The sequence below is a fragment of the Ursus americanus genome, chromosome 10 (genome assembly GCF_024610735.1).
Source record: "Ursus americanus isolate L20-20 chromosome 10, mUrsAme1.1.p, whole genome shotgun sequence".
Classification (NCBI taxonomy): Eukaryota; Metazoa; Chordata; class Mammalia; order Carnivora; family Ursidae; genus Ursus; species Ursus americanus.
Genome location: NC_142136.1, coordinates 66,410,658 through 66,425,239, shown reverse-complemented (window position 1 = coordinate 66,425,239; position 14,582 = coordinate 66,410,658).

Below are 14,582 nucleotides of genomic sequence, written 5' to 3'. Positions count from 1 at the left end.
GCTTGGAACAGGCAGGGCTGCTCCAGAACTTGCACCCGGAATTTATGTCCATCGTGTTTTAAGTGGCTGGTGGAATGCAGGGCTTCTCTATGTCTGAGCTAGTCAGTCTTGGGAAAATTAGAGGCTCAGAAAGACTCAGCAACTAATTCAAGTGATTAGTGACTATTTGAAGTTAGGTTCACATTGGTTTCCTCAGAAAGGTAGCCAGCTGATTTACAAGGAGAAGAGAGACAATTGCTGGCTGGGGGAGCTGCAGAAAGCCCCTAGAAGGAGAGACTGTAAATGGCAGATTTATAAGACAAATTACTTACTAGATTGGCAATAAAAAGTGCATTAAACACTCTAGTCCAAACCACTACTGGGTGGAAAAGCAGAAATTATGGTTGCTATGTGCCTGGGCTCCCAGGCAGAGCCTGCAGTTACTCAGGACCCAGGTTGAGAAGGCCCCTGTGCCTGGTTTAATGTTCTTCTGTGACTGTCTCGAGGTTCTTAATCTACGTTTATCTTTGAATCTGTGTCTTGTGATGATGCTGACGGGTCAATGCAGTCCGCACGTTGGTGCGTGGAGCTGCGTGAGGCAGCAGGCCACGCTCGTGGAGGGCTGTGGTCCAGCTCAGCCCACGGGCACACAGCTGTTGGCCCAGACCTCCTCCCGTGCCCGCCTCAGGGCAGTTTAGGTTTCCCAAGGGGGTGGCCAGGACAGCACCTGGGTCCAGATAGGTGGCAGCAGAGGCAACGGAAGTGGCAAGCTCGGCTCCGCAAGTTCAAAGAAATGTCAGAGGAAACATTGGAATTACATCGTACATATTTGCATGTGACCTTACCTTCAGACTTACATGAAACTCATTTGTGCAGAGAGCTAAATCTTTCAGAAAAAATTATTGTGATGATTATCAGTTCCAGATGTAATAAAATTTCTATTTTGATATCACTTACTAGAAATTTATCCCAATATAATATCCCCAAATCATCCCAACAATGTTGTCTCAGCCTATAAAATGCTCTCGATAGCTCCATTAACAGATGCATATGCACAAAGATCCTTCTCAAAATTAAAAATGATAAAAATTTTTGTAATCTTGGAAGAGTGACCAATATCGCTTTAAATCAATAGCTATTAAAAATAAAGTTGTTAGAAGTATAGCTTTTGATGATCTAATGAATTTGCAGAAAAGACGGAAAAATCATAGGATCAATCAAGATATCATACTAATAAAGTACAATCATTATCCCATTATATAAAATGATGGCACCAAAATATTATTTTGCACATTATGCAGGTTTATGTTGTTACTCGTGTATCACTATTACTCCGATTGCTCTTTTGTAAGTAACAAAAAGTCTTTAAAGGAAAATTTTTTATATTTTAGCACCTTTAATAGCACTTTTCCCTGATCTTTCACCAGGGGCTTTCGTGTTCATTTTGCATCGGGTCCTTTAAGCTAGGTATCCAGCCCTGCTCCCAGAAGAAGGAAACGATACCATAGAAGAAACAGGAGGATAAGGTTCTTTAACCAAGAGCCCAAGTTTCATTTTTATCCTGATGAAAGATATAGCCCTGACACAGAGGCAGAGGTCAATTCGGGGTCGGGTTAAGTGAACGTTGAGTCAGGGGTCCCTCCCGGAGTCTGGCCAGGGCCAGCCTTGCTCAGGAGCTGAGGAGCTGCCAGGCTTTCTCTGGTTGTCCAAGCAACACATTAGGTGCTGGGCAGCGTTACAGACAAGACAGCCTGAGGAGAATGGATTGTTTTCTTTCCTTAGTCACTACTCTTGTAAAAAGTACTGTATGTTTTATGGCTATTTTTATTCTCATCTTATTTTTCCTCTCCCCACAATCAGAGCTGGTTCCAAGGAGAGAGGGAGATTGCAGAGCAGTCTGGCGTCTGTGACGCTGGGCCAGAGAGCTGGATGTGGGCCCAGCTTTGCCTTTTGGTGCAGTGAGACCTTTAGAAGGGCTCAAGTCTTTAATTCTTCATTTTCTTGTACATGGTGGTGAAGGAAACAATGACAGCTGACGCATTTTAGTGACAATGCTCTGATTCATTGCTTTTGTGTCATCAGAGCAAATGTCAACATAGGGAAAAGGGCAAATAACATGACAGGATTATTACAAAAGCATTTCGATCATGTAGGTGCCCTGAACAAGTCTTGGGGGCTGGCAGAACTCTGCAGACCACACTTTGCGAACCACCATTCTGTGGCATCATTTGAAAACACCAATAATTGGACCTAAGCTCCAGTGTTCAGAGAGGACCCAGGAGTCTGAGAGAGGAAAAACAAGCAGAACACACAGGACAAGCCCAAAATGAAAGATTAAACCTTAAACCAAAATATAGAAATATGTCAGAGTAGTCAATTGTGCTTTGTAAAGGCTTTCTGCGTGACTTTTGAACTAAAAATGCTAGCAAATGAATTGGAGGAGAATAGTGGTCACTGTTGAGACTCTTAGTGACCTGGAAATTCAACTGGAAGTAATATCTTAAAACACAGAACAAAAGAACAAGGACGAGATAATCACGAGAGGAAAAAAAATAGATTTTTGGTGGATGTATCTGGAAGAACTAACGTGAGTAAAAGAAGATTTAGAAAGGAGAAAAGGAGCAGATGGAGAAGAGGCAATAATTAAACTAATGAAAGAAGAAAATGTCCTCAAGATTAAGAAAGACCTGAATGTGCAGACTGAAACTATTCACAGAGCTCCAAACAGAAGGGATGAGAAAAAAAAAGTCACCAAAGCTAGTCTGGAAAATTCTTAAACTCCAAGAATGGAGAGAAACCATTACAAACTTCCAGACAGAAATAACTGGTTGCTTAAAGAATCAATACCCTTTGATGTTTGCTCTGCGACACCTTAACTAGAAGATGGAGGGCCATCTCTGCCTGTGGAGAGAGAAATGCCACCTTTCTCATTGAGCATGTCAGTCACCTCTCAGGATGGAGGTAAAGGTGGGTGTCATGTGATCCAGACAGTGTATTACTTGTGTATCTGAGACTCTAGAAGAAACTACTAGGGGAGGACATAGCAGGCAAACCTCCACCCACTACCCATACCACCACTGAAATTACAGGAGCAGGGGGGCGGGGGGGGGGGAGATTCTGTAGTCAGCAATGCACACATAACTCGATCCAAACGGACAGCAAGAGACCAGGATTGTATACCAGCAACTCCAGATAAGAAGTCTTAAAATAGGAAGGAACTATGTAAGGGTAATTCTAAGAATAATTTGGAACTTAAAGTGCTGAGCTATTTAAGAGAAATCTAGGAGCTAGGGGTGAAGGAAGAGAAAAGCAATGGGGCAAAGCATTAGGAAGATTTTATCTTGGTCTGCATGAGGGCAGAGTTGAGAACAGTAGTGAAAACATTGAGAAGACTGATCCTATTCAATAGACTACCTTGGTGAAGGGATAAATTATAGCTTGTGGTTTTTTTTAATAAAGAAAATGACAGAAATGTATGTTTTATTATAAGCCCCTAGAGAGGGGAAGCAAACATTTATGGAATAGGAAGTTACAGTAGGACATCAGTCTTAACAACATGAAAAAGAAACCTATGCAAACGATCAAAACAATAGCAAAAGGAAAAGGAGACAACAAAGTAAACCAAACCGAATACAAAATAAGCATAAAATGGGAGGAATAAAAGAGCACAAAAAGCACCAAGAGGTCATACAAAATGAGAGAATCATACACAGCAGGAGAAGCCTGAGGGACAGGACAACTACGTGAAACATGGTATCCTGAATAGAAAACAGGCATCAGTAAAAACAAAGAAAATCTGCTTCGGTTTTTAGCTTCAGGAAAAAGAGGAATTCCAGGCCACAGTGCATCTGACAAAGTGGCGGACTGGGATTGCAGTTGGGCGTCTCACTCAAACTTTACACAGAGACTCGTGGGCTCGTGGGAGCCAGGACATCTTTTCCCCTCAGTCTTTCAACTCTGCTGTTTTTCTTGCATTCTGCTTCATCATCCTTTGACCCAGCCTGGGTTTCCAACCACATGGTGGAACTGCCCGTGACACTTCCTGAATGTATAACTCCTCTGAGGACCAGATCATTCATTCATTCATTCATTCATTCATTCATTCATTCATCATTCATCTAAGAAATAGTGCCTGCCTACTCTGTGCCAGGCGCTCTACCATGTTCAACTGTGCTTTGAGGATCAGATAAACCAGATGTTATTTAACCCTCATGGAGCTTAGTAGATAGTAGGACAGAAAGACGTTACTCTATTATTTATACAAATCACCATGTAATTACAAATGAGGCAAGTGCAAAGGAGAAAAAGTTCTGTGTATTGTAAGACTGTTTCCCCAACTTAGTTTAGGGTATGAAGGAGGACTTCCTGGGGGAAGTGACACGAGGCTGAGACCTAAGTGTTGATAGGAGTTCCCTAGCCACCGGGTACAGGTGTGGTGAACACCCTAGAGAAAACTCTGGAGATGGGCAAAGGGAGAGACATGGAAAGTGGACCTATTTATCCTAGGCCTGTTGCTTGGGTCTACAAGGTGCATTCAAAATTTTTCTGTTCATTAAATACAAATCTATTTATTCACTGACTCCTAAAGAGCATTCACTTTTTTTAACATCCATACAATATTTACAAAAATAATTGATCATGTACTTGACCACACAGAAAACCTTAATCTCTAGAAGGTAATTTGGAAACCTAAAAACCTCTGATGATCTCCTAGGAAAATATAAATTATTAAAATTGAATGAAGAAGTAGAAACTTTGACTAGACCGAGCACCATGGAAGAGATGATAAAGGTGATTAAAAATGTATTATTGAAAAAGTTAACAGGATTTGACGATTTCATAGCTGAACACTATTTAACCTTAAAGGGCAAGCAGTTCTGATGTAATTTAAGACTACAGCAGAGAAAAAATTGTCATTGTATTTATGAAAGCAATCTTATTACTATAACCTGATAAAGATACTGCAAAAAGATTGATTCATATAGATTCGAAACACTTTAAATGTGATATTAGCTACAATAATCCAATAATCTTAATCCAAGATTAAGAAACAATGGCCAAGTAGAGTGCATTGCAAGAATGCAAGGTTGTGTAGGTATCAGGAAATCAAACAACATAATTCATTACATCAGCATATTAAAGCTGAAAATTAAATGAACATGACAATAGATGCTGAAAAGCCATTTTGATAGACATTCAGCAGCTATTCTTAACAATAACTTTAAAGAACCTATGTACATGAGGAAACTTTTTAGGGCACCTGTGTGGCTCAGATGGTTAAGTGTCCGCCTTCAGCTCAGGTCGTGATCCCAAGGTCCTGGGATCGAGTCCCTCATCAGGCTCTCTGCTTAGCGGGGAGGCTGTTTCTCCTTCTCCCTCTGCTGCTCCCCCTTCTTGTGCTTTTTCACTCTCTCTCTCTCAAAGAAATAAATAAAATCTTTAAAAAAAAAGGGGAATTTTTTAAGTATGATAAAGACTACAAAACATCAGTAAACATTATCCTAACACTAAAACACTAAAATCACTTTAATTATGACCAGGGACTAGATAAGATTGCTTGCTCCTATCATTATTATTCAACATTTTCTTAGAAGTTCTAGCAAATGTAGTAAGAAAAGACAGTAAGATAATTTGCATCAACATTGGAAAAGAAAGGATAAAACTTTCTATTTTTGTTAATAATATTATGTTCTTGGGAAACCCAAGAGACTTAAGAAAAAAGCACTGGAATTGGTAAGATAGAGAGATCAAAAAATACATATAACAATGAATAGCAGAAATCACCTAAATGGGAAAATGGGAAAATTTAATTTGTGGTTGCAATACAATGCAAAGCAATATGGTGTGAATAAAGGTATAAAACCCTAAAAACAAGATTCAAACAAATGGAAAATTACACAAAGTTCTTAGATATATACTGAGTTCTTAGATGTATAGACTGACGGTAATTAAAACGTTAGCTCTCCCCAAATTCACTGTATACATGGATATGTAATATTTATACATACATTAATTATGATATATACTACAATTCCAATTAGAATTGTAAGACCTAAAAATAATACAAAATGTTCTTAAAGCTTATTTGGAAAAAAACTGAAAGCCCAGGAATAAAATGTATAAAAAAAGACTAGTGAGTACAGATCTTAACACACATATGTAGCCACTACAATCAGATAAATAGAGCATTGGTTTTTGAAATAAATAAATATGGTAGAGGAATTGAATGGAAAATCTGGATTCCGAAATACATGCTATTTTAATCTATCGTGAAGTTGACATTTCGATTCAGTGTGAGAAGGCAGGTGCAGGCTCAATTGGCTATCCATCTGGAAGAAAATAGAAATGTACATTTTCTCTCAGCATTTATAGAAATAAATTCCAGATAACTGAAGACTTCAGTGTAAAGAATTAGATATAAAGATAAATCATTGAGTAGATAAATGAATTATCTAAATTACAGAAAAAATCTAAGAGCATCTACATACAATTTAGGATTTGTGGAGACTGTGCTCACCCAAGACAAGAAACCAACAGCAATAGAAGACTTAAACAAGGTCACTGAGGAATTATAGAGGCAAAAATATATTTGCATCACAGATGACAGATACAAAGTTAGTATCTTTTAAATACCAAGAGTCCTCACAAATGGGCAACAGATAATAAAAATAGGTATGAAATGGTTAATTTACCCAAAAGTGGGCATAATGGCCATAAAGTATGGATATTTAAAATCATCCGTAATCAAAGAAATACAAATTCAAGTAACAATGCAGTCGCCCTTTATAACGACGTAATTACCAAAAACAATAGAACGACAACACCCTTTTCTCTTTAGAGGTAAGGATGCAGAGGAAAAGGTACTTTTGTACTTTGCAAATGCAGTGTGAATTGTCACAGTCCTTTTTTAACCACAGTATGGCACTATCTTCTAAAAACAAAAATTCTCATACACTTTGATCCACCAGTCTCATCCCTGGGAAGCTATTCCAAAGAAATAAAAATACATTACTGTAATAATGTAATTTCATAAGAATAGACATATCATGTTTATTACAGCATTATTCATACAGTTAACATCCTGAAACAAGGTGAATCCCCCCATAAATAGAGGAATGGTTGAATCAATCTTTAAGATAAAAAAATGTTAAAATGCCGTAAAACATTATGCAGCCATTAAAAAGAATGTGTTATAGCAAAATCACTTGACTTGTTTAGGATTTCTATGAAGTATTATCGAGTGAGAAAATGTAGCTGCAGAAATGTCTAACGCTGCATTTCTGCAAGTAATACTAATAACCAATGACCGAAGTCTGTCATTTGTAAGTATATGTTTGTGAATGTGTGTATTTGTTTATAATGCTAGGTCGTTACCACAGAACACTTAGTGTGGTTGAGGGAGGAAGGAGGGAAGGAGGGTGGTGGGAGGGAGGTGAGGGGGAGAGAGGGAGGGAGGAAGGAATAAATAAGGGCGAGGGAGGGAGGGAATGAACTATTTAAAAAGCCAGCGTGTTCCCCGTTTATGTTCTCTTTGTGGAATAAAAACAAATAAAAGACTGCTGGGCTACCAATAGGCAAGCTTTCAGTCCCTTTCTCACAAGACCTGACTTTTCTACCTTATTGTTCCTGTGGCTACTATTGTGTTAGCAATTATGTTGCACTTGGCACGCTGGGGAGAGTTCTTTTTCATCTTTCCAGCCTATTAAGTAAACAGGCACTCCGTGTTCCCTTATCGCTCCATTTGTCAGGTGGTGTTTGTGCGCAGAAAAAGACAGAACGTTGCACAACCGTTTTGCCACGCTTGACAGTTTCGCGTAGCTGCCAATTGGTGTACCAGCTCCATATTTTAAATATTTTAATTAAACAAAAAATAGAAATCTGTACAAGGGAACTTCTGAATAGCTACATTTCTCTTAACTCCTGGTTACAGCCTCTTAGAAAGAGAAGCTGGAATCCCTGCCCGTAAAAGGCATTGCATAACAATTCTTGACTCTGGGAATGCTCGAAAAACCACAAAGCCAATCTTCAAGGCCATCTGCTGTTCTGGGGAAATAAGGAACAGCTTCGGGGGGAGTTGCAGACTTCCCCCGTCTTCCTCAACTGCAGTCCTGCGCTCCTTCCCCTGATTTTCTCCTTCTTGTTGGCTTATCCCTTCTTCTCCAGGATCATCCGCCTGGCTTCCTTGACTTTTATCTTTTGATCCCTTTAAAAACCTACCATCTCTTCTTATCCATGGATCACAGAGCTAGTTTAAACCCACTGTTACCTTAACTAACCTTGATAGCAAATGCCCCTTTTCAATGACCCTCGATGCAGATCTGAACAGCAGCTCGGGGCTCTCAAAGCAAGTGGGGAGGACGGACCCAGCTCTTTTCTCTTCGTAGGGAGTGTTGTGCTCTTGCCTCCTACAGATTCCCGCCTGTCAAACTCCTTTCACACCCCCCTTGCCTGTCTCTAGTGTAGCTACTGAGTCTCCTGAGCGGAACTTTTGGGGGGGGGGTATTAGAAACTGAAAGAAATTCATTGCATTACTTCGGTACTCACGCTCACGTAGAGGTTTCAGTTGGAATATTTGAGAACAAACCTTTCATAGCTTGTCCTCCAAAAAACAAAACAAGCTTTAGGAAATGTCAGCCTTCTCAGAAACTGCACTTGACATACCGCTAAGAACTGTTCTGTTCCTCTGGAGACAGTTATGGGACAGTCATTTTTGGGAGAATGGCCACATTAAATGGTAATGACCAAAGAAGCCCTGGTGAATTTTGCCATTTTGCATGACCCCGTACTTGATCTGAATTTCAGAGATGTCCAAATACCAATAAGACGAAAAGCTACTGCAATTTCAATTTGCTTAATGGCGCCCTGAGCACCCGTTCTTGGAAAACAGGTGGATTTCGGGGACTCAGGGAGCCCTCGGCAGCCCACAGGGGCCCCCCTTGAGGACTCTACCTGAACTGATGGGCTCTTGTTTTTGAGACTGTCTGGCCACGCGAATGTCCCCCATGACTGGAAATAATAATTCTGTAAAACTACTTGTGCCCTGCGGAGGCATTGCCGGATGACTCACAGGGTGTCTGCTCGGTGGCTCCGGGGGGCACTGGGTGCAGAGGGGCAGGGACGGCGCGCTGCTCTCCGTGACCCGGAAGCCCCCTGTGGGGCTTCTTCCACTCATCGTTTTCCCCAGTCTCTCCTCCCTGCTCTGCTTGTGCTGCTCTGCTCTGAGGACGAAAACCAGCTTCCAGCCCCACATGCACAGTATCTCCCCAGGAGCCTCCCAGTGTGGGAGCAAAATCCTCCTCAGAGAGGGGCCAGTGAACACAGGACGGAATTCAGCGAGACAGGGGAACGGGGTGCTCATGGCCCCTGTCTTCTCAGGGAGAGAACTGGAAGCCCACGGCCCAGGTTCTCTGTTCCCAGGCATGCGATGCCTCCATGGGCATCCCCAGTGTTCACCTCTGATTTCCTTCCTGTGGTTCCTCTACTGACAACTGCATATCTGGGCAGAATATTCCTTCTGGTTTCATAGAATCAGCTTCCCGTCACTTGCAACTGGGAGCTGTTTTTGTCATTTTAAGGGGAGTATCCTTTTCCGCTTGATTCCCCCCTCCCACCTGCACCCCCAGTTATGCCTCTCAAAGGTTTACCCCCTTACATTCCTAGGTTTGTGGGGTTGCCCAGGAGAGACCCTCCCCATCCCCCCAGTACTGGCCAGGGTCTCCAGCTGGGAAGGAACGCATCTGACTTTCTTTTCTCCTGCTCTCCTCCTATGGACCACGAAGGCCCTTGAAGGTGTGTTCATTTAGCACATTTCTCTTACTCACGCATAGGGTGGAATCTGAAAAAGGAAAAGAGCTCCAGTAAAGCAGAAGGCACAGCCGGAGGGGATAGCAGATGGGGGCCTGGGAAGAAAGGGCAGAAATACACTCTGTCTCACCCTCTTCAAGAGCAAGAGCGAGGAATGGTTTGGAATTGTTCTGCCTTGGTTTGGGCATCATCCCTGTGCTTATTCCATTCCCTGTGATCATTTAAACTGCAGATTTGACATAATCAGCGGCAGCAGAGTGCTTCTAAAAAGCGAGAACCAGAACTTGAGTTCATTGGATTCTATCATTTCTTCTGATCACATGGAAATTCTATCTTTGCTTAAAGTTGAAACAGTGAAGGCCATTGAAAGCGGATGACTTCCTACCCACGAAGGTGGTTCTCATCCAGAAGGTGGACGAGCATGTGGAGAAACCGGCGGCCTCACGCGTGGTTGTGGGAAGGGTAAACGGTGAGGCCGCTCTGGAAAAGAGTTGGCATTTCCCTTAAAAGTTAGATAAATAATATGCCATATGGTCCAGGAATTCCACTTCTAGGTGTCTATGCAAGAGAAATAAAAACCTACCCTTACACTTCTTCTGTTATTTCTCCCACTGCCCATTTGTGAGAAGCAAGTCACTAAATGCAACCCACATTCCGGGCCAGGAGAGTTAAACTCTACCTCTTGAAGGGAAAAACATCACATAATTTGTGGACATATTATGCTCTCGCCACCGACTTTGGTTCTACATTTTTCTGGAGGGAGATGTTTATGGGTGGAAAGAGGAGGGTGCTGTAAAGAAGGAACGTTCGCCTTCCTTCTGTCTTCTGTCGACATTGCACCACCCACATCGGGCAGAGACCGAGCCCCTCCTTCTCTCTGTTCTAGCCCTGCATATGCCTTTTTAAAGTCTTTCTTTTATTATTGTTGTTTCTTTTTTACCGTCCTCTATACATTTTGAAAATCTCAGCACATTCTGGGTTTCAGGCTCCCTGACCCGACTCTCGGGGATTATGCCTCTGTGTTGAATCTCCTCTTGGTATTTTGCCTTGTGCCCAGGAACTAGATGTTATGACTGCCAGGCCCCCGGGAGCGCTGAAGTCTCCATCATCTCTCACGATCCCCCCCGCCAGGCTCGGGAGACTCTGTGTGCACAGGAGCGATGGCAGAAGATGGAATCAAAAGCCATCTCGTGCAACACGTTCGCAAACGGTAGGAAAGGTCAAGGACTCTCCCTCGCCTCGGAATCTGAATCTTGGCCTGGATGTCTGGGCGTCAGGCTGAGCCTCCTGGCTGGCTGCCTGCTCAGAGGAAGGGATACACAGTGGGTGTGCCGCCAGGCAACACTGGGACCACGCAGGTCCGAACAAGGGGCCTGACCTCGAGGAGTCACAGCAGAACCGGCCCCCCGCCAGCCAGGTCGCACTGGAGGGGACGCTGTCCCCCCCCCACCCCCCCGCAACATGTGTCCTTGCTTTGTTAAAACCCGGCCTCTCCGGAGGGCTGGCTGTGCAGCCTCGCCAGCTTTCTGTCTTCTTCATTATGGAGATTACTTGCAATTATATTCAAAATGCAATTCTTCCGAAGATCCGCTCAGCCTGCTCCCGGCCCGGCCCGGCCAGCTGTCATGAGCGTGCAATGAGGGCGCCCACGGAGTCGTGTCTTCCCACGATTTCAGCTTTCCTCAGTCATAAAGCAAGGTGCACAGGATTCCAGACTCCATGACATTTCACTACGTGTTGAACTTGGCTTCTTACACGTCACACGGCAAGACAGAAAAAGGAACGGGGAGTTAAGGAACCAAACGCGAAGTCAGTCTGAACCCCGTTGAGGTAAGGCCCCGTCTGGCCGGGGCAGCTCTCGGCACTCACTGCTTCCGATGGTCAAGCTGCGAAGGATCTCGGCTCTGTTCTGCGATCAATTGGGCAGAGCCTTGGGCGGCAGCTGCCTTTTTGAAGTGGTCAGGCTCGGAGGGGTCAGTGTCCGAGGAGTCAACGGTCTGCTGCAGAAATCCTCCCGTTTTAAAGGGGTTTCATCAGGCTTGGGCCTTTGCAGACCTCCTCTGTTTCTGCAGGTTATGGGTTTGAGTGCTATCGGCCGGTGCTGGTCTGAGCTCACTGCCCTTGCTGGACACAGGCCACTGCTTGACATGAGTGACTCCATCTTGCTCTCTACACTGGTAGAGCTTCCTGACTTCCACACCTGACTGCTGACTTCATCATCCCCATGACAGAGGAACCCTCCTTCTCATTAAGGGAAGCGGCAGGGCAAAGATCAGCTTGCTGGATTTGAAGTCCAGTCCTCGTCGGGTGATGTCAGGAAAGTCACTTGTCCTTTCTGTGCCTCAACCTGCTCCTTTTAAAAGTAGAAATAATCATGTCTATTTCGTTGAATTGTTGTGAGGATCGCTCTGTAAAGTCCACATGCATCTGTACATATATGTGAACGCGTGTGAAGATTCCTTGGCATACAGCAAGACCTCACGGCGTACAGCTGTCGCGGGCTTCTCACTTTTTCCTTGCCACGGAGTTTACTCCATGCACGGTCGGTGATGATCACAGGCGGGAAGATGAAGATCACATAACATACAGGGGATCAGAAGCTTCCCTGTTTATGCTTTTAGGTCTGAAGTTCCAGTTCACGGCAGCGCCCCACCATTAGGCTTCCCGTTTCGACTTGGAGAATATTCTCGAGAACGGCCACACCTGCTTGCTGCTCGGTGCGGTTTTCTTCTTGTCGAGTAGGGTACAAGTACTCTTCAGCTTTGGATCCCCCTTCTGGCCTCAACTCGCTTCACCGTGTAGTTAACCCTGTCCTGGGACTTACTGCCGCTGGGAGGCTTCCTTCCTGACTTGTGCCGCTCAGATGTCACCTTGCACGCCCTATCTCCAGTCTCTGCATTGCACCTTGACCCTGGAATGTGGGAACAAGAGGAGCTGTTTGTTTTACACTCCCAAATCCTTGAACAAAACTCACAAAGTGTTCGTCCGTCTTTTCAGGGAAAAACTGCCCCTCTCGTCCTTCAGTTCCATGAAGCGACAGCTGTCACTACGCATACAATTGTTTAAAATCCCCTCGTCTCCTGTGAAAGAATCCTGCTCGATGCCTGCTTTGCAATCATCGGAGCCCTGAACGGTAATCTACTCATCACGACGGTAGGGGAATGGGGCTCTGTTAAATATGCATGTGGGGCTCCCTGGGGATGATCAGGACGGAGACGCAGGCTTCTGGAAAGTGGACCAAGCAGCCAGACAGCATTTGTTTGAAATGCTGCATCTCTGGTTTGATGTTTCCATTGAGCCAGCTGGTAGTTTTCATGCTTTGTACGCAGACTGTTGGTTTTACACTGGACCCGCCGCAAACTGATGGGAAACTAAGAAGAAATTTGCTCTCCTTTGCAAACCATTTGCAAGTTACTTTTGAGTTGAACATTCTTGTTGCTTGCAGTTTCTGGAATGGAAGTACTGCTCTGGAGCATGTGTTCCTTTTGCTTGGCGTCCAGAGGGCGGCTCCTGCAGACCCCGGTGACGGATGGTGTCACCCCAGTGGCTTCTCTTCAGAGAGCATATTTAATTTCAGATGATTGCATAGTTTGACTTTTCCAAAATACTTAGAACTGCCCATCCCCATGGAAGGCAGCACACTCTATCTGTGGCTCAAACAGAATTGACAGTTATACCTGTTTCTTTTTTATTTTCCCCTTAGGATGAGGAGCAACAGAGACACTGAAGGATCTTGAGGAAAACCAATGAATACCCCCAAATCCAGCCATCTGATTTTTTAATGCAATGCTCCCCAGGTTGGCACGTCCTTACTTGATGTCATCAACCCTTACCTCATGGGGTATGTTCTGCCTCCTGTTGCCCCACCAGCCCCAGGAAAGGCTTTTGCCCTTAGCTGCCAATCTAACACGGGAGGTGGGCAATTCCCTTGGGTCTTCCTTGGGCACAAAGTTCCTGACCAAGCTGTGCATTATAGACTTTAGACAACATGGTCACCTTATACCATCTTGGAGAGTTCTTCAGAAAATGCCCAAGGGGCTTAGAAACCAAAGGTATTGGGGATTTTCAGAGAAGAAAGATCAGATTTAGATAGCTTTTAGGTGGTGGAAGGGGAGAGGGACAAGGTGGCTGGGAAGGGTCAGGTGGGAGGAGGCTGCCAAGAAAAGTCCTTCTGAATTCACGGCAAGCTCCCCCACCCGCCGAGGTCCAGGAAAGGTGCAGCGCCCCAGCCTCCCAGGGAAGTAGGGACCACACAGGGGAACAATCTTCCCGCCCAGCCCAGTCATCCTGGAACACCAAGACCAGGTTGACTGTCAGGTTTCGGCTTTATTTTCTATGGTAGTGTAATTTCAGGCTCTTCAGAACTCCAAAAATAGCTCACACCAACCTGCTGATGCCTGAAATCCATGTGCCCTCTGATTCCCAATAAAGAGATAAAAGGTTTAATTATGCAAATCATGGCGGAGTAGCTCTGTCTGAAACTCATTCATATTAAAATGTCATCAATCAGCTTTGCAGCAGGTGGGCTGACTGATGCAAACCAGGGTGGGGAAGGGCATCTGCAACAAGGCGGCTCTAGAGCCTGGACGTGGCTCTAGAGCCAAGGCAGCACAGGGAAGGAAAGGCGGTGAAGCCCCATTATGCGGCTGGCTCTTCCACCATGCCCATCGGAGTCAACATGGTGGTGTTTCCTGTGAGATAACCCGGATTTAGGGCACTAAGAATCAATGAAGTTCTGATGTGTGATTATTGTCTGGACTCCAGAGGGTTGAGTCCGGCCCTACAAGGGATGGTGGAAC